The 21,166-nt window shown below is 44.3% G+C and overlaps 1 pseudogene; it reads right to left on the reverse strand.

The window, feature by feature from the left end:
- Window positions 1-18,204, reverse strand: part of LOC111976889 (semaphorin-3ab-like) — a 34,630-nt pseudogene extending 16,426 nt beyond the window's left edge.
- Between the last annotated feature and the right edge of the window lie 2,962 nt (window positions 18,205-21,166).

Raw genomic sequence — 21,166 nt, forward strand, 5'->3', positions numbered from 1 at the left:
CCTGTGTCAGTTCCTCTAAACAAAGGGATCTGTTCTCCTGGAGGGTAGATACCCTTGTCTGGCCCGCACCCCTCAGGCTCCAGCCCCTATCCTTCCCAGCCTTATCCCAAAAAACGACCGCTTCTCCTCAACTCCTCACCCCTCCTCTTCACTCCCCTTCCCTCATCAGAGTTGGGCTATCTAAGGACTAGGATGTGGGTTCTGTCTTGCATACCCCCTGGCCACACTCACACACATAGGAACTTCCTCTAAATCCCTGAAATCTATAAACCCAAAACAAACTACTCAAGACCTTTTAGTCCTCTGCTTCGGGACCGAAGTGTTCAAACCTAAACTATGTGGTCCAATAGTTACTGTGTCCTGGTCCAAACCCATGGTACGACAGTCCTGAAGAACAACATAATAACAACATAGCAGTGAATTCTGTTGATGGGATTCTGACCAATTACACCTTTTAAATGTTTACATGTTTCTCCCACTGGGCACACATTGGTTGAATCAACATTGTTTCCGCGTCGTTTCAATGAAATTATGTTGAACCAACGTGGAATAGACGTTGAATTGATGTCTGTGCCCAGTGGGCTATATTTAAATCCATAAAAATTCCACTAAACTCTGATACTCTAAGACTTTCGCTAACCATGTCTCTCATAAGCTTTCAATCTAAGACTACTGTTGGAACCACTTTATTCTGACTGTAGGATTAGAAACGAATGTATTCAGTAAATGTTGATGGTTGAGTACTCAACACTGTCAACGATCCCTTTCACCTGTAACAACAGAGATGACCTGCCAGGATAGTGGCTTTTGTCAAAGCTGACACAAGTTTCGCTCAAATATTCCTGTTGAAGTTCCGGCATAGATAACAACCTGACTCAGACTGTGTCCACTCCTCCACCATGAGGGACCCGGACACACACCAGGCGCTCATGGGATTCGTAGTGTTTCTGGCCGACGGAGCATGGCGTAAACTAAACACCGGCGGCATTCTTGGGCTGATGATCTTTGATGATCTTTTCAGCTGCAATATGTCCCGGGGCAGGTTGTTGTGTGGGGATGTTTATGTTCATCCTCCTACTCACTGCCCTGGCCTGAGAGCGTGTTGGTTGGAATAGAAAGGGGTGTGTGTCCATAGTGTGTGTGTGTGTGTGTGTGTGTGTGTGTGTGTGTGTGTGTGTGTGTGTGTGTGGTGTTGTGTGTGGTGTGTGTGTGTGTGTGTGTGTGTGTGTGTGTTGTGTGTGTGTGTGTGTGTGTGTGTGTGTGTGTGTGTGTGTGGTTGTGTGTGTGTGTGCGTGCGTGCCGTTAGTACGTACGTGAGTGGCATGTTGTGTGCGTGTGCATGTGTGTGTCATAATGTGTGTAGTTTGGACCTAGTTTAACGCCCAGAGTGGAGAAGGAAGGAGGGGGTGAAGGTAGGGCTCAGTGTTGTGTTGTTTTGTGTCATAATGTGTGTAGTTGACTTAGTTTACCCCCAGAAGAGAAGGAAAGGGGGGGGTGAAAGTAGGGCTCAGTGTGTGTTGTGTGTGTGGTCTGTCATAATGTGTGTAGTTGAACTTAGTTTAAACCCCAGAGAGAATGGGAAGGAGGGGGGTGAAAAGTAGGGCTCAGTGTGTGTGTGTGTGTGTCATAATGTGTGTAGTTGACTTAGTTTAACCCCAGAGAGAAGGAAGGAGGGGGTGAAGTAGGGCTCAGTGTGTGTGTGTTTGTGTCATAATGTGTGTAGTTGACTTAGTTTAACCCCAGAGAGAAGGAAGGAGGGGGTGAAGTAGGGCTCAGGTTGTTTATTCTACTGTCTGGTTGTCTTTACAAAGATAGATGTGATAAGGGACTGGTCCTGTCTCTCTGTCTCGCTCTCAGCGAGGCCAGCTACTGATCACATCACTTACTGATACACCATGGCCTACATAACCACCCATGACAGAGTGCACACATAAACATAGACACACACATGCACACACACACTAATCACCCCATAACGCACATGGAAAACAGAAGATGAAACAGCAGAAGGACAGTACCAGACTCTTAAATCCTCTCTAACAGAGACTAAGAGACTTCAGAGCAGTTGCCTGGGCGACCAGGGCTGAAGTACTACAGAGGCAGAGCAGGGTAAATGGACAAGGCTGCTGGTCACCGTGGTAACAGAGTGGAATACCACAAGCCAGGGTGGGGTGGAGTGGAGTTATGCTGGCTGCATGATCAAACACTGGGCCTTCTGTTGGCCAAGCATAGAATCTTCACTTCCATAGCTGTTTCAGCTCCAGTACAGTCTGTACAATATTCACTCCCTCCCCCACTGCAGTCTTATTGAGATTGAATACTATTGAAGACATATGGTATGTCTGTTGTACATTAGGATGATTGTCTGTATGTTTGACTTGTTGTATTCATGGTTATGGTCGGTAATCTTATGGTCATGTGTGTGATCACTGGTAAGTAAGAGTGAGGTAAAGTTGATAGTTGATACTCACGTAGTTGGTCAAAGTGAGTCTGTATCCCGTCGGATCCAGGGATGGAGCAGACTATACGTGCCTTCTGGAAGGTGCTCCACTTGTTCACCAGACTCCTCTGACCCCCGATGTCATTCTGTACAGATTAGAACAGATGTCACGATCAACATAGACAGCAGCTATGATAGGAAAAATATAAACAAACACACATACAGGCAACACACACACACACACACGTCAATACCAGCAGACACACACAGGCACGTAGAGATCTTACCTTGCAGACACGTGCCACTCGGGAGTACAGCACCTTCCCAGCAGCCCCCTCTGCCTCCTGAGCCCGCTCAGTGAAGAACACGTACACCTTATCATCCTCTGGGTTATCAGTCTCCGCCATCGAGGCCACCTTCACAAACTGGGCATCTGACAGAGAGAGAGAGGAAGAGAGAGAGAGAGAGAGAGAGAGAGAGAGAGAGAAGACGAGGGAGCGCGAAGAGAGAGGGGGAGAGAAAGTTTGCAATTTAGACAGAAGGAAAGCGGGAGAGAGAGAGACAAAAAAACAGAGCAAACTAGAATATTATTTGGCCCTAAACAGAGAGTGCACAGTGGCAGAATACCTGACCATTGTGACTGACCTAAACTTAAGAAAAGCTTTGACTATGTACAGACTTAGTGAGCATAGCCTTGGTATTGAGAAAGGCCGCCTCGCTCTCAAGAGAAGACAGGCTATGCCCACAAAATGAGGTGGAAACTGAGCTGCACTTCCTAACCTCCTGCCAAATGTATGACCATATTAGATAAACATATTTTCCTCAGATTACACAGATCCACAAAGAATTCGAAAAAACAAACCCAGTTTGATAAACTCCCATGTCTACTGGATGAAATACCACAGTGTGCCATCACAGCAGCAAGATGTGTGACCTGTTGCCACAAGACAAGGTCAACCAGTGAAGAACACATATTTATGTTGATTTACTTTCCCTTTTGTACTTTAACTATTTGCACATCGTTACAACACTGTATATAAACATAATATGACATTTGAAATGTCTATATTCTTTTGGAACTTCTGTGAGTGTAACGTTTACTGTTAATTTTTATTGTTTATTTCACTTTTGTTTGTTATCTACTTCACTTGCTTTGTCAATGTTAACATATGTTTCCCATACCAATAAAGACCTTAAATTGAATTGAATTGAGAGAAAGAGATAGAGAGAAGGGAGAGTTTACAAATGAGAGAGAAAGATCGAAAGGGAGATGAAAGAGAAAGAAAACAAATGACAGAGAATGAAAGGAAAATGTTGTGATGAGTAAGAGTGAAAGAGAGAATGAAGAGAAATGATTTAGTTGTTATTGTTTGATCAAGCCTATAGAGAGGTTCCTACAGAATCCTAGAACGCTGAGACCAAGTTCCTTACCCTGAAGCCAGGTGGAGTCGTACTGCTCAGTGCGGATCACATGACGACTGCCCAGGTTGCGGAAGAAGGCCGAGTCTCGACTCATGAAGTCGGAAGAGATCCCAGCGTACAGCTCGGCATCTGTACACGAATACAGACAAACACATTATCCGCCACACTATTTAGACCTACCCTATGGAACAGCACATATAAACATGCATTATCATCAACATCCACCTACAAGGAMAGTAAACAGGTCATGTTATTAGTGTGCACTTACTCACACACAAGACATTTTCTCACACATACTGTCGTGGTCTTACCAATAATGGCTGTGGCTGTTTTCTGGTGTGGATCGTATGGACACTTTCCCTTCCCACATTCAGTCTCTCCAAATGACAGAGTTTGTCGCTCCGACTGCCAAATAAACAGAATTGAATAAACACATTATACACAATGTGTACATGCACGCAAGCACACACACACACACACGCACACACGCACGCAAGCAGCACGCACGCGCACGCACGCAGGCAGCACGAGCAGCCGACACAACACCCACACAACCACACAACCAAACACAACACACACAATAAACAAACAACAACAAAACAAACACACTGCCAACATGATAAGTGTACAGGTATAGCACTGTGAAACCTGTCCCAGACTTGTATTACATTAATGAGAGTAGTAATGGCGTGTAAATATTTTGGTGAACATTTTGTAAAATGAAAATGCGAGGGAGGCAGTGCCGGCCGGCGCCTCACAGACAGCCTCCCCTCGTGTTCCTGCTCAGGAGTTGAGCCCTTTAATGGGTTTAGTAACTTCTCTCAGAAGCACAGACACATTGTAAATGAGGTTTAGTACCTTCTCTCAGAACAACAGACACATTTAATGGGTTTAGTACCTTCTCTCAGAAACACAGACACATTTAATGGGTTTAGTACCTTCTCTCAGAAACACAGGACACCAGCACGACTGGGGCACGCAGAGTAGGGTGGGAAAATAGTGTGTGAAAGAAGAAAGGCGAGAAAGAGGAGAGGGAGGGAGGGAGTTTAGCTAGAATTGTTAAGAATACTGGTAAACACACAGAGACAGATAGGACACGGCTGGTATCAGGGTATAGGGGTCACAGTACAGTACACATAAGGTTCCTACAGATAGCGCCAGCTATAGGGGTAGACAGCTAGACCTATAGTCAGATAAAACCACCGAATATAGGATTTATTGCTATAGGACAGATGTAGGAGGGACAGACAGGTGAAAGCTTGAGATAGGCATAGTTAGAAAGTGTGGTTCTAACAAAACCACTCCAAGGTTCGCACATGTGGGTGTGTGTGTGTGTTGGTGCGTGTGGGTGATGTCGTGTGTGTAGTGATGTTGGTGTGTGTGTGTGTGTGTTGGTGTGTGTGTGTGTGTGTGTGTGTGTGTGTGTGTGTGTGTGTGTCGTTGTGGTTGTGGTGTGATGTGGTGTGTGTGTGTGGCATGTCTATGTGAGCGCGGTGCCGTGTTGTGATTTAACCTTGAGGAAGACATTGGGTGGGGATGAGGCAAAGCGAGGGTTGAAGGCTCCCGTTCCACACACATATAGGTTGGGTCTGGTCTTGATAGGGCTGCAGACCAGCAGGAAGTTAGCACACCTCCAACATGTAGGGGAGAACTAGAAGTTAGTACAGGGTGTGTGTGTGTGTGTTGTGTGGATGTTGTGTGTGTGTGGTGTGTGTGTGTGTGTGTTGTGTGTGTGTGTGTGTGTTGTGTGGTGTGTGATGTGTGTGTTGTGTGTGTGTGGTGTGGGATGTGGATGTGTTTTCGTGTGTGTGTGATGTGTGTGTGTGTGTGTGTGTGTGTGTGTGTGTGTGTGTGTGTGTGTGGTGTGTGTGTGTGTGTGTGGTGTGCTTGTGTGTGTGTGTGATGTAAGTGTGTGATGTAACTGGTACACTCACCTCCCGGTCCTTTCCAGCCATCAAACACTCTTGGACCCGGTCTGGACTTGCTGGCCAGTAGAGCTGAAAGAGGAAGTGCCAGTATAATTGTCATGCCACCATGATTAGCCGGTATGATGCCACCATAGATGACTAACCTCCATAGCATGTTCACTGAGTTAGTCATTTAGGGGCCGTAGCAGAGATCATGTGATTAGATAAAGATGTTTTCATTATCAGTGAATACCAGAGGGAGGAGTAGAATCAGAGACCACCATGTTTCTCACTGTGAAAAACAACCTTATATAAATCAACCATCTGTGACAAATAACATTTCTTGGATGGGAGTTTTATACATTGGCAGCTGAAAATATGCTTCTATGCTCTGTCACATGGACAAAGATATGGAAATGCATAGAAACTACACTAATCCCTGTGCAACATGCAATTCAATTAGTAATATACCGAAAAGGGACTGGGGGTTTGAATATGGTAGGGAGAAAAAAATCTAATTAAAGGAGGATATGATTGGTAGTGGGCATGGATAAATAGAATGTTGGAGAGAGTGATCACACACACACAGTTCTTCTGTCAGTGTGAGTGATGTGGGCTGGTGGTGAGGGACTCGGGCAATAGGAATGCCTCAGGGGTTGGTTGATCAGAGGATAGCTTTTTTAGAGGGCTCATGGCTCCAGTCAAGCTCCTGCCAGGCAGAAATGGGAACAGGGGTGAATGAAACCTTCACTTATACACTACGTGCTACTCTATGAGAGCCTTCCTGTATAAATGTGTGTCTATGTGTATTAGAATGAGAGTCTGAGAGAGAGGAAGTGGAAAAGGAGAGAAATTAGGATATGACTGGTAGTGGGCATGGTTACATACAGTAGAGAGGTGGACAGAGTGTGTGTGTGGATCTGTGGGTATTAGAATGAGTGTTGGTCTGAAAGAGAGTGGTTGAGAGACACAGGGGGCTTGATGGAAAGAGGAAGGACGCTGGACAGCTGGAGATGGCATCACCATCCATATTGTCATTACCATCAAATTGGGCTTAATTATCCCTTAAATTGCATTAGCCATACACACTGGACAACACACCCTGACTGTGACAGTCATCCACCCCCTTCTTTCTTTCACAAGGTTTTCTGAGTTACACTTTTCCTTACTGGTGAGTGTAGCTGTACTGTATGAATGAATGTGTTCATGTGATTGTATTGAATCTATTACCCTTTTCACACTATCATGCAGACCAGAGCCAAACTGTGGTTTGAATAATCGCTTTTCACATCATCTTTTTCAAATAAGTTCCAACAACTATGGTGGATGTGTCACTAGACCAGCTCAGTGCAGCTTGGTTAGGTTAGGCTCGGTTGGGCTCTGTAGTGTGAAAAGCCCCTATGTGAAAGAAGCCTCTAGAGAGCCAGGCAGTCTGACCATGTGTGGGTTCTGTGTGATGTCGTCCAGGCTTGTGGACAGCAGGTTGTCCTTCATGGCCACGTACAGACGGCGGCCATCTTCGTCTGGCAGCAGAGAGTGCACGTCCCCCGCCGCCAGGGGCAGGGACAGGAGACGGCCATTCTGGACCAGCTCTGAAAGAGAGAGAGAGAAAAATCCAGAGATTAATACGACAATGTCCTAATATGGACACTGTACAGCAGAGGGTACAGTCACAATATGGTACAAAATAAAATATTACAGTTATACTGCATCTGTAATCTAATGACGAATACAACTTGACAGTATGGACAAACAATTTATTGACAGTTTACAATATACAGATAGAAAGGCAGAGAGATCAAAAACACATAGTCACACACCAGCTATAATATCTCAGATGGTACACCAGCTAATGAGTGGCACTAGGCTGCATCCATCAATCATAGGAGTTGTAGTACTCTGTGTCTAGGACTCTGCATAAGTCTAACTCCATTCCGCAAACAGACATAATATGACACAGCACAAACCCTGTATCTATCAGTATCTATCACACATGCATCTATTCATTTCTCAAGCACTCTTATCGGGCAAAGTTAAAGTCCAAGTCCGCCAGAGAAAAGTAACTAGTACATCTCCAGACAGATAAGACAATAGTGGGTGATACAACAGGGATACAATGACAGCTATGATAGAGGCTGTACAAGATAGATCCGATAGCTGGATAGCTAAGAGTAGCGATTAGCAGAGAATGACAATCGCCACTTCTATCAGTCTACTCTTATTGTGAAACCACACTTCTCCCACACAAACTGATCTACACTAACATACAGCAGATGTCTATGAGCTTTGAGATCACATAGGAAGGAATTTTGAGGATGGATTCGTTTACATTCGTCTAACTGTCCTAACACATAGAAGTATCTGTTTCCCTTTAGGAAAGCTTAGCTCAAGCTTAGCTCGCATATGTGTTTGATAGAAGATAGAAGGAGGAGGGTTTGGAGAAGATGGAGACTTAATGACAGACAGTGTCTGGTGGTAAAACTGGAACAGTGAGATTAGACTGATGCCATTGTGATGAAACTGACAGACTGAGAAATGAGAGATGACGAGCGTGGAAGAAACGACACAGCAATGAGAAGAGGATAAATCGATGTGGAGAAGGCATGAAAGAGAAAAAATAATCAAATGGAGAGTTAATTTGGAGCAGACGGTCTGTTATTGAGGGAAAATACAAAAATAAAATAAAGTGCCATTTGGAGTTCATTGAATCAGTTGAATTTATTGGGTGAAAGAGGTAGCAAGCGATTTATTTTAAAGATATCGGGAGGACTGAGAGTAAGATTGACAAACTGGCACACACACACTCTTGGTTGTTGGCAAACTTGTTGAGTGACACGTTCCAAATATCACCATCAAATTCCTTGATAAGAGTATAACCATCTTATTTGCCTGTTTGTGGCCCACCTGTTAGCTTGTACGATTCTTGTCATTCTCCATCAACGAGCTGTTGCCTACCACAGCACTGCCGCTGACTGGCTGGGTTTTCTAACAGTAACTGAATGCCTCCATGCCTGTCTGCCTGCTTTATATAGCAAGCCACGACTGTGACTCACTGTCTGTAGGAGCAAACCATTTTCGTGAACGGTGTGGTGTACCTAATAAACTGGTCATTGAGTGTATACTGTACACTGAGTGTACAAAGCATTAAGAACTCCTTCCAGACTCAATTAGTTAGGGCATGGACTCTACAAGGTGTCGAAAGCGTTCCACAGGGATGCTGGCCCATGTTGTTGCCAATGCTTCCCACAGTTGTGTCAAGTTGGAGACTCATATCTCCCTCACTAGCTTTAAGCTCCAGCTGTCAGAGCAGCTCACAGATCACTGCACCTGTACATAGCCCATCTGTAAACAGCCCATCTATCTACCTACCTCATCCCCATACAGTATTTATTTATTTATCTTGCTCCTTTGCACCCCAGTATCTCTACTTGCACATTCATCTTCTGCACATCTACCATTCCAGTGTTTAATTGCTATATTGTAATTACTTCGCCACCATGGCCTATTTATTGCCTTAACTCCTTTATCTTACCTCATTTGCACTCACTGTATGTAGACTTTTTGTTTTCTTTTGTTCTACTGTATTATTGACTATGTTTTGTTTATTCCATGTGTAACTCTGTGTTGTTGTCTGTGTCGAATTGCTATGCGTTTATCTTGGCCAGGTCGCTGTTGCAAATGAGAACTTGTTCTCAACTAGCCTACCTGGTTAAATAAAGGTGAAATAACATTTTTAAAAGTTGGCTGGATGTCCTTTGGGTGGTGGACCATTCTTGATACACACTGGAAACTGTCGAGCATGAAAACCCAGCAGCGTTGCAGTTCTTGACACAAACCGGTGCGCCTGACACCAACTACCATACCCCGTTCAAAGGTACTTCAATCTTTTGTCTTGCCCATTCACCCTCTGAATGGCACACATAGACAATCCATGTCTTAACTGTCTCAAGGCTTAAACATCTGCTCTCCTTCATCTACACTGATTGAAATGGATTTAACAAGTGACATCAATAAGGGATCATAGCTTTCACCTGGATTCACCTGGTCAGTCTGTCATGGAAAGAGCAGGTGTCCTTAATGTTTTGTACACTCAGTGTATGTATATGCTGCATACTTATACACACACACTGGACTATAGAACCAATGGCCAGAGCACCCATCATTATGAGTATATGATGAATGCTTCTTATTCAGGGTGACAGAAAACACATTCCTGCCTCTCCCAAGCACAAATCCCCATTATAGAAACTGACATGTAGTCTCCACACCAACACACATCACACATACACTCACACACACATATACACACACCACACACACAGACACACAGACTTACTCCCAACACACCAGCTGCACCCACCCACCCCATTCGGCCGATCCTTCCTCTGGGGCATTTGCCTTGACAGCAATGACCGTGTCGACCCAGTGGGGGTTCCAGACCTGCCCTAACCAGCAGCCCCTCAGAGGGATTAGTACTGGCAGTGTTTCACTGACTGGCCTCCAGCTAACACCAAAACTCAGCACATCTACTGGAGTAAGTCCATTATCTTCATGCACTAGTGTGCTAACTGCTCAACTGTAAATGTAGGCCAATGTGTATAAACAAACTAGTAAGGTACATTGTTAAATTCAGTCGGCTTAGTTTAAAATCCCCAAAAATCTAGTAAAAATTCGAGATCACAAACAGAAGGGTTTTTGTTTCTGAATGTGTCTAAACTCAGAACAGCTATGTACATTATTTTCAGTCCGGGTAGACTCAACGTGTTTGTAAAGACAGCAGAGTAGAGGTCTTCTCAGGTCCAACATTTTGGACCTGGACCCGAACGGACTGGAGGACAATCACACCCAAACCCAAATGGACCCGACGACAACCAGGCCTAGACCCGGACCTGACGCCCAAGAGAGTCAGCCAAGTTATCACGACTTCCGCCGAAGTCGGTCCCTCTCCTTGTTTGGGCGGGGTTCGGCAGTCGACGTCACAGACTTTCTAGCCACCGCCGATCCACTTTTCATTTTCCATTTGTTTTGTCTCTGTCTTACACACCTGGTTTCACTCACCCAATTACTTGTTTATTATTTAACCCTCTGTTCCCCATGTTTGCTTGTGAGTGATTGTTCGTTGTACATTGGTCCGTTATTGTGGGCTCGCTATATTGCTTTGTATTTTGTATATTTTGAGTAAAGTACGTTGATTACAGGACCATTACACAAGTTGCTCTTCTGATGAAGAAATATGTCTTTATATGTTGGCTATGCCTTCTATAAGTCAATAAATTCACCTTATTAGCATCAAATAAATATGCTATAAGCTATGCAGAGCCGAGGTCGGGTCCATTCTGGTCAATCAGCCGTTCTGGTCCCAGGTTGGGTCTCGGGTATTCGGGTTCGATCCGTGAAGACCTCTACTTCAGAGTGCAGACGTCCTCAGACAAGCTGAAGGAGACAGCAAGGTCCTTAAGACCTTGACCCTTGACCACCAGTCAGTTGATCCTTGACCCTGTCAATCTAAATCAAAGAAAACGTTTGACAAATTTTCACCGCCCATTCGCCCCATCCTCTCCGCCCCCATGCCATCATGCTACAATCCTCACACTTCCCCTGGTATCTGGGGCATTTCTGGGGCGAGTCTCTGTATACCGTTCACCCTCTCTTCCTCTTATCCTGTGTGGATGTGGATGCCGTGAGTTAGCTTGGCACCAGGAGGACGGGAGTGACCGTGAGTTAGCATGGCACCAGGAGGACGGGAGTGACCGTGAGTTAGCATGGCACCAGGAGGACGGGAGTGACCGTGAGTTAGCTTGGCACCAGGAGGACGGGAGTGACCGTATGCTTTTAGCCACCAAACAAACCCAAGCCAGCTGACATTATTGAACCTCAGTCATGGGAGCCACTGATGGGCGTATATGTGATTAGTGCAAATGTATGGCGTGTGACACAGCTAAGAACATTCCTGCATCAGGAGACACAGACACGCACACAACGAGCGCGCACACACACACACACACACACACACACACACACACACAGACAAGAGCAATTACAGACACACACACAGAGACAAACGTGAAAACAAACACACTGTGGTGGGAGTCCTTTTTAGGACAGCTGGCTCTTTTCCTCAGACTGGTACTGAGGGACAGTTCTACATTTCCTGGGGTGGGCTGGTCCAATATAGGTGAGGGTTGACAAACTTTTGTTTTGCTTTGGGGAGGGTAGTGTGATTTTTCCTTGATTTATAGTCTCCATTTTGCTGATTTTACTATATAATGTATTCCATATAGCCAAATTTCCTCATCTACTTACATGCGCCTCCTCTATCAAGGTGTTTTGGTACTTCCCTTATGTACTACACTTTACCAGTCAACTGTCTATCCTGTCATCTATTCATAGTGACAATAGTGATAGGTGGATCGTTTGTCCAGATCTGCAATAGGCTAACTATTAATCATACCACACATAAAATCATACGAATCTGCACCAATTTTCAATATAAATCCACAAGATAGAGGAATAGCTGATTGGCCGGATTCAAAACTTAGAATTTTCCAATTTAAATGATTATATAAAATTCTTGCAACCAATAGAATGTTGTATATATGGGGGATACAACCATCCCAGCTCTGCAGATTCTGCTGCGAAGAGATAGAATCATTAGATCATTTGTTTTGGTACTGTCATATGGACAGCTTGTTTTTGGTTGCAGGTTCAGGAATGGCTGAAGAGTGCTGGGTGATTTGAAAGGTCATAGTCAATCAATCAATAACATATGTGGGAACTCCTTCAAGACTGTTGGGAAAGCATTCCTCATGAAGCTGGTTGAGAGAATGCCAAGAGTGTGCAAAGCTGTCATCAAGGCAAACAGTGGCTACTTTGAAGAATCTAAAATCTAAAATATATTTGATTTGTTTAACACTTTTTTGGTTACTACATGATTTCATATGTGTTATTTCATATTTATATTCTACAATATAGGAAATAAGTAAAAATGAAGAAAAACCTTTGATGAGTAGGTGTGTCCAAACTTTTGACTGGTACTGTAAGTATTCAGCCCCTTTACTCAGTACTTTGTTGAAGCACCTTTGGCAGCGATTTCAGCCTTGAGTCTTCTTGGGTATGACGCTACAAGTTTGGCACACCTGTATTTGGGGGGTATTCTATATCGTAGTTTTGATGTCTTCACTATTATTCTACAAAGTAAAATAGTAAAAATAAAGAAAAACCCTTGAATGAGTAGGTGTGTCCAAACTTTGGACTGGTACTGTATATATTTACAAAATTACATTGATGGAAGCTACACTCTTCTGCAATATGATATAGCTGATCCAGTGGCGGTCGGTGCCATTTAAGATGAAGGAGGACTATTCTTTTTTAATGAGCATGGCTTTATTTCTATTACAGCAATATTGGATGACTGTCATTCATATTCCATTCACCCAGTTCAATGTAACATCGATAGGTTTAGGCTACTACATGATACTCAAATGTTCCCTATACCCATCATGAGGAGATCAGTGGTGGATCTACTCTCAACAGATTATAGAAGGGCACAGTAGCAGGCCAGTCTGGCTGTATTTTTACTTCTGATACTGAAGCGCTTTCTGTTGCCGATCATCATTCTCCCAAGTCGTCCACATAGGTGACATGCTTTACTTGATTGTGGTGTTGAAAACGCAAACCATGATTACAAGCGCTCAAAGTAATCGGTATACAGTTATGCATTGCTTATTGCCCCCTATTTCTGAAACTGTCCGCCGCCATTGTCGCACCCCCTATTACCAGCCTGTTCAAACCTCTCCTTCGTATCATCTGAGATCCCAAGGATTGGAAAGCTGCCGCGGTCATCCCCCTCTTCAAAGGGGGAGACACCCTGGACCCAAACTGTTACAGACCTATATCCATCCTGCCCTGCCTATCTAAGGTCTTCGAAAGCCAAGTCAACAAACAGATCACTGACCATCTCGAATCCACCGTTCCTTCTCCGCTGTGCAATCCGGTTTCCGAGCCGGTCACGGGTGCACCTCAGCCACGCTCAAGGTACTAAACGATATCATAACCGCCATCGATAAAAGACATTACTGTGCAGCCGTCTTCATCGACCTGGCCAGGCTTTCGACTCTGTCAATCACCATATTCTTATCGGCAGACTCAGTAGCCTCGGTTTTTCTAATGACTGCCTTGCTGGTTCACCAACTACTTTGCAGACAGAGTTCAGTGTGTCAAATCGGAGGGATGTTGTCCGTCCTCTGGCAGTCTCTATGGGGGTACCACAGGGTTCAATTCTCGGGCGACTCTTTTCTCTGTATACATCAATGATGTTGCTCTTGCTGCGGGCGATTCCCTGATCCACCTCTACGCAGACGACACCATTCTATATACTTCCGGCCCTTCCTTGGACACTGTGCTATCTAACCTCCAAACGAGCTTCAATGCCATACAACACTCCTTCCGTGGCCTCCAACTGCTCTTAAACGCTAGTAAAACCAAATGCATGCTTTTCAACCGTTCCGCTGCCTGCACCCGCACGCCCGACTAGCATCACCACCCTGGACGGCTCCGACCTAGAATATGTGGACATCTATAAGTACCTAGGTGTCTGGCTAGACTGCAAACTCTCCTTCCAGACTCATATCAAACATCTCCAATCCAAAATCAAATCAAGAATCGGCTTTCTATTCCGCAACAAAGCCTCCTTCACTCACGCCGCCAACTTACCCTAGAAAACTGACTATCCTACCGATCCTCGACTTCGGCGATGTCATCTACAAAATAGCTTCCAATACTCTACTCAGCAAACTGGATGCAGTTTATCACAGTGCCATTCGTTTTGTTACTAAAGCACCTTATACGACCCACCACTGCGACCTGTATGCCCTAGTCGGCTGGCCCTCGCTACATGTTCGTCGTCAGACCCACTGGCTCCAGGTCATCTACAAGGCTATGCTAGGTAAAGTGCCGCCTTATCTCAGTTCACTGGTCACGATGGCTACACCCACCCACAGCACGCGCCTCCAGCAGGTGTATCTCACTGATCATCCCTAAAGCCAAAACCTCATTTGGACGCCTTTCCTTCCAGTTCTCTGCTGCCTGCGACTGGAACGAATTGCAAAAATCTCTGAAGTTGGAGACTTTTATCTCCCTCACAACTTTAAAAATCTGCTATCCGAGCAGCTAACCGATCGCTGCAGCTGTACATAGTCCATCTGTAAACACCCACCCAATTTACCTACCTCACCCCCATACTGCTTTATTTATTTACTTTTCTGCTCTTTTGCACACCAGTATCTCTTCTTGCACATGATCATCTGATGATTTATCACTCCAGTGTTAATCTGCTAAATTGTAATTATTCGATTTATTGCCTACCTCATGCCTTTTGCACACATTGTATATAGATTCTCTTTTTTCTACCATGTTATTGACTTGTTTATTGTTTACTCCATGTGTAACTCTGTGTTGTCTGTTCACACTGCTATGCTTTATCTTGGCCAGGTCGCAGTTGCAAATGAGAACTTGTTCTCAACTAGCCTACCTGGTTAAATAAAGGTGAAATAAAAAAATAAAAATAAAAAATTGTTGTGTGTGGTGCATTGGCACAGAGACCTGGAAAACTCTGGCATATGTTTTTATATATTATATAGCATCAAAATGTTGAAAATCAGATTCCCCTAGCTGATCATTGTCTGCAGCCGTTCTGATCGTAGTGTAATGACCAGGTAGGGAGAGTGAGCTCATCCGTTGTGGTCTGTGAACCCTCAACCTTCTGCACTGTGCCACAAAACCATGCTGAAGTGTTAAAGTCAATATCTACATTTATAAACACAGGGTTACTACAATGATTGGTATTTATGGTATTTATTTTTATGAACACACCCCATACACCAGCCCTGTGCGTAGTGAGAAAGTGTGTGTGTGGGTGTGAGTGTCTGTCTGTCTGTGTGTGTGTTGTGTTGTCTGAGTTAGGCTGTCTGTGTCTCTACATGGGGAGCCCTTAGCTGAGTTGTTGGCTCACAGTTCCCAGGAGGAAGACTTAGTTCGGTGCGCCACTAGAGAGATGAGGAAACCGGGGCACATTTCCTGTGGAAATGGGGTTATCACTTCACCAATTACTGTGCAATTAGAAAGGCAGGACTGGAGATGTCTGGGAAACGGACAAACACACCCTCCCTGACATCTGGATTCTTTCACAACTCAACCAGGCACAAGTGGACACCTTGCCCTTTCACCTTTCTGAATACATAGATATGAATCATAATCAGATTGCCTGAGTCCTTGCCTGAGTATTACCGCACACCTTTAGTTCAAGGCTGCAAAACCACTGTCTCCCGTTGTCAAGGGTGCTACCAAGGAAGAGGGGTACAAATTCTCCCCTCAGGTGAAAGGAGAATGTGTCATCATCTAGATGATGAAATGACTCCCAGTCTATGTCAGTATGTTGTGTGTGAATCAATCTAAATTATAAGAACTTTCAAACATGGCCGCCTCTCCAATCACTGTACTGGGAAATAATACATCATCACAGGTCACAAGAGGAGCAGGTGAACTGTAAAGGAAACCAGACAAGGCAAGCATCATCAAACCCCAACTCTATTATAACCCGCTTGTGTGCGGTTTTCACATGGCTTAACCACTGAGATTGCTTCATTAGCCTTTTGTATGTGCCGCTATACATTTCACATAATCTGCAGCAGTAAAATGTCCCTTTTGTGTGTGGGGGGCACAAACCCAATCTCCAGCTGTCATTTATCATTTGGGAAATCAGGCCCAGAGTCTACAAGCGACTGGGATAATTGAGTCATTATAAGTGGGGTGGCAGGCAGTTTAACTCCAGTGTTGGCTGGCTGACGTGAAGTTTGACTGAATAACTGGGATAATTTAGTCATTAAGGCTAGGAGGGTTGGAGAGAGAGGGACCAGGCAGCCAGGCTGATGGGGTAATCAGCCATGGTGGGGTTAAAAACCAGCTCCATCACATGTGGTCTTCCAGGATCTGATCTGGAATCAGGCGCCCCTGACCCGTGAAGAGCAGAGGAAAAGGCAGTCAGGCTATCAGATGTACATCGGAGGTAGGGAAATGACCAGCACATGGTGCTCCCTCTGAGAGTCACTGTCTGTGTGTCTGCATCGGATTGAAACACGCACGCATGTACGCCCAGACAAAGACGCACACATGCACACATTCACACACCCACACATTTCTGACACCCAGCAATTCCTTTATCACACACACTCTTTCTCCCTGTAACGCACAGGACCACAGTACCACCTTGAAACACCTTGTATTAAGCACAATTCACATCTGGCAGTACACATCATCAAAAGCAGCCAGATGAAGCACTGAAATACAGCAGAACAAAAATGTAGAAAATAAAATCTCTCTCTGTGTTGAGCCACTTTAGGTCTGACTAAACTAAATTAATGAGAAAATTTCCACCTGAGAGTATTTTGAAATACTAGCTTTCCTCCCTGCACAATTTCCTTTTGTACTTTCTTGGCCATGTCCTTTTCAGCCTTGAATCTGATTCTTATTTGTACTTCACATAGTCTGTGTGATGTCTGGGTGTGTTTAAATGGTGTGAGTACAGCCCATTACGATTAGACTATCACTCCCAACTGGGGTTTATTATTGTTACATTATCAGATATGAGTAGATGGAGCAGCTCAAATATCACTCACTGAGCACAGACCAAAAATCTCTTAGAAGACAGATGAATATACAATCATACACATTCTTTAAAGCAAAAATTAGCACTCTCAACGACACACATCTTTACACAAAATCGCACTTTGTCAATCATACACACACATCTTCACACAAAACTGCCATACTCTTCCAAACATAGCTGATCCTTTATTATGTAATGGTATGAGGGAAGCAGTTATAGGGACATAGAAGGAACTAGATGATACAATTCAAATAGACAACACAGTGAGTGGAGAGCTATACAAAAATACAGCACGTGAGGCACACTAAAACAGAGACAGCAGGATGTGAATGGGAGAGAGAGGGGTTCTGTCTTACCTGAGTGGGTGAACTGCAGGCGAGGCTGGGAGGCTCTCCATGCCCCCGTCAGACTGCTCCCCAGGTGGCCTAGGAGGACCAGGGTCACGAACTGCCACATGGTCTCTCACTCACACACACTCAAAGTCCTGAGCACAACACACACTTCACGAGGAAGGCAACTGCAGGAAACACAATCACAAGTATATGTGTGTGGGCTCGGAAAGATACCTAGATAAATCTAGTCCAACAAAACACACTACTCCCACTTGGCTTCAGCTAAACAGCTACAGATCAGATGTGTCTCCTCTCATCTCTTCTCTTCGTGTGACTTGTCTCATGCGTCTCTCACTCTGTTGTATCTTTTCTGTTATGTCTGGGTTTCTCCCCTTGTTGAGTTTTGATTCCTCTCCCACTGTACTCTTCTCATCTCCTCTGATCTCCCTCTCTCTCTCTCTTTCAGTGAGTCCTCCTCTCCTCCGTATAGGCAAAGAGGAGGCGGGGGAAGAGTTCCCAAATTACATACACAAACACACGCACTCCTTCTCTCTTTTTCACTGCTGCAGGAAAACCTACTTTAAATGGGAATAAGACAACTGCTATGTGTTGTGCCTTTCCTCTTATTTCTCTCCCTCTCGCTCTCACTCTACCCCCTCTTTCTTGTCACTTTCACTCCGCTGCATCAAAGAGTCCTTTTGTTGGCATTGTGAAATTTAAAATTTGATGTATAGCATTTACTTTTTACTTTTAAGTATGATAAAACTACTTTTTCCACCACTTTACTTAAGTACATTTAAAACCAGATACTTTTAGACTTTTACTCAAGTAGTATTTTGCTGGGTGACTTTAATATTCTATTAAGCTATCTTTACTTTTACTGAAGTATGACAACTGAGTACTTTTCCCACCACTGAGTAGTAGTAGAAGTAGTAGTAGTAGTAGTAGTATCAATTAATCAATCAATCAATCAAATGTATTTATAAAGCCCTTTTTGCATCAGCCGATGTCACAAAGTGCTATACAGAAACCCAGCCTAAAACCCCAAACAGCAAGCAATGCAGGTGTAGAAGCAGATGGAGAAGTAGTAGTAGTAGTAGTAGTAGTAGTAGTACAGTAGTACAGTAGTTGTATTAGTACAGCTGTACCGTAGTAGTAGTAGTAGTAGTAGTAGTAGTAGTAGTAGTAGTAGTAGTAGTAGTAGTAGTAGTAGTAGTAGTACAGTAGTACAGTAGTTGTATTAGTACAGCTGTACCGTAGTAGTAGTTGTAGCATGGTGATTGTTGATAAAGCATGTAAAACTCATAATTACAGAAACAGAGTGAGATCAGGACCAAAGCCCTGAACCAGGAGAGACTGAGAAGGAGGGAGACAGTTGTGATGACCGAGGGAGAGACATACCTGGACATGAAACAGCAGGATGATAGATTGAGGGAGTTGGACAGACTCAGACAGCTGGAGACTCTTACCAACCTGGACAAGACCAGACTTGTATTTATTGGCTATAATTGTTTAGATATGTCCCTGTCTATGATTTATGATGTGTTTTAATGTATGCACAGATCTGCACACAAAAATGTCCCATAGGGATAATAAAGTAATTGACTTATCTAATCTGATTTTAGGGAGTAGAAGATGAAAGAGGAGGAGAGAATAGTTGGAGAGGAAAGATGACAGAGGTGGGAGAAAACCTTGGAAGAGATGTATTTGGAGAAGGCGCAGAATGAGAAGAAGAAGAAGGAGCCTGCTGTGCCTGTGCACGTGCCTAGGCTCATTGTCTACAAGCCGAGGCCCCAGGTCCAGCTCACACCTGACTGTTGGCTCCAGACCCAGAATGACCCAACTCTCGAATCCAGCCAAGATCCAGAGCCCAATCAAGCTCCAGAGGCCACGATGGCTGCTGCCGAGACCCAATGTGAGGTACTGGACATTGAGTTTGATGAGTGAAAATGTGTAGATGTAGATGTGGTCTACAGGGGACGGATCATTCCCCTTGAAGAGATCCAAGAGGCCAAGCAGCGGCTCCTCCAGGAGGCTAAGGACGCTGAACACCAGGCCAAGGCTGAGGCCTACAAAACCTAACACAGGAACTACATTGACCAGATGAAGAGGAACCCAAAGCCCTTCCTAGTGAGAGAGGAGGAGGAGAAAGAAGCTGAGTCCAGTGGCAGTAAGTACTCCAGCCTCATTGCTGAGACTGAGGAGATGGAGGCAAGTGCCAACGAGGAGGAGGGGAAGGACCTCAGAGAGGAGGAAGGAAGTGAAGAGCCCAAGGAGAACATCAAGCGAAGGAAGGTGATTCGCTGGGTGAACGAAAAGGTTAAAGATCGCTACCAGAAGAGGATTAAGATAACCTATTACAACGAGGAGCACATAGATGACAGAATGATGTACAAGGGGACGTATGACATCACACTTGTGGAGCAGAATCAAAGGAACCGGGCAAAGCTGCTGAAGGCTGAACAGAAGAGGCAGAAGCTGGAGGACCGCTGGAGTGGGAGGAGAGGGAACAGAAGAAAGAGGCCAAGAAGTTCAAAAAGAGAGAGAAGGAAGATTCCAATTCTAGAGGCAACATCACAACATTGAACATGGCCATGGGTAAATATTGAGCTGAACTGAAAGGACATGGGAAAGAGTAAAACGGGGAAAGACGGTTTTCATTTTTAAAATCATGGTCAAAGTTTTCTGTGGGATGTACATCACTTGTAATGTTAAGTGTGACCCAAAGATCACAAGTTATATTTTGCTTTAACTAGGCTAATTCTCCTTTACCCTTTCCTGACCTCCTGTTGTCCTTGTATATTTCAGCTTTTAGTGTGCCAGGAGACGCTTGTAGGAATTCAACTCCAGACCACTTCCGTGCTCAAATTATGGGTCTCGACTACTCAATGTCCTTTTGATAATCATAGGGCCTTGGCTCCCCCATGTGGCTCAGACCACTCAGTGGCCAACAGCATTTGAGCCAAAGTGCATCTACATTAATTTACCAAAGTGCGTCGCTGCAAGACTGGAAAATAATAAAAACGTTGCAGCTCGTCATGTCCCAAAAACGACCCCTATCCAAAGCACTGCTATATAAAGAACTGGTGAAACTACATTGTCTTGGGACTGGGCACAGGAATTGCATTATCTTGGTTTCGTTGCATGAGATTGAATATTTGATTTTTTATTTGATTTCACCTTTATTTAACCAGGTAGACTAGTTGAGAACAAGTTCTCATTTACAACTGCGACATGGCCAAGATAAAGCAAAGCAGTGTGACACAGACAACAACACAGAGTTACACATGGAATAACATGGAATAAACAATAAACAAGCCAATTTCACAATTAACAAGTCAATGACACATTAGAAAAAAAGAAAGTCTATATATAGTGTGTGCAAAAGGCATGAGGAGGTAGG

The sequence above is a fragment of the Salvelinus sp. IW2-2015 genome, linkage group LG17, assembly GCF_002910315.2.
Source record: "Salvelinus sp. IW2-2015 linkage group LG17, ASM291031v2, whole genome shotgun sequence".
NCBI lineage: Eukaryota > Metazoa > Chordata > Actinopteri > Salmoniformes > Salmonidae > Salvelinus > Salvelinus sp. IW2-2015.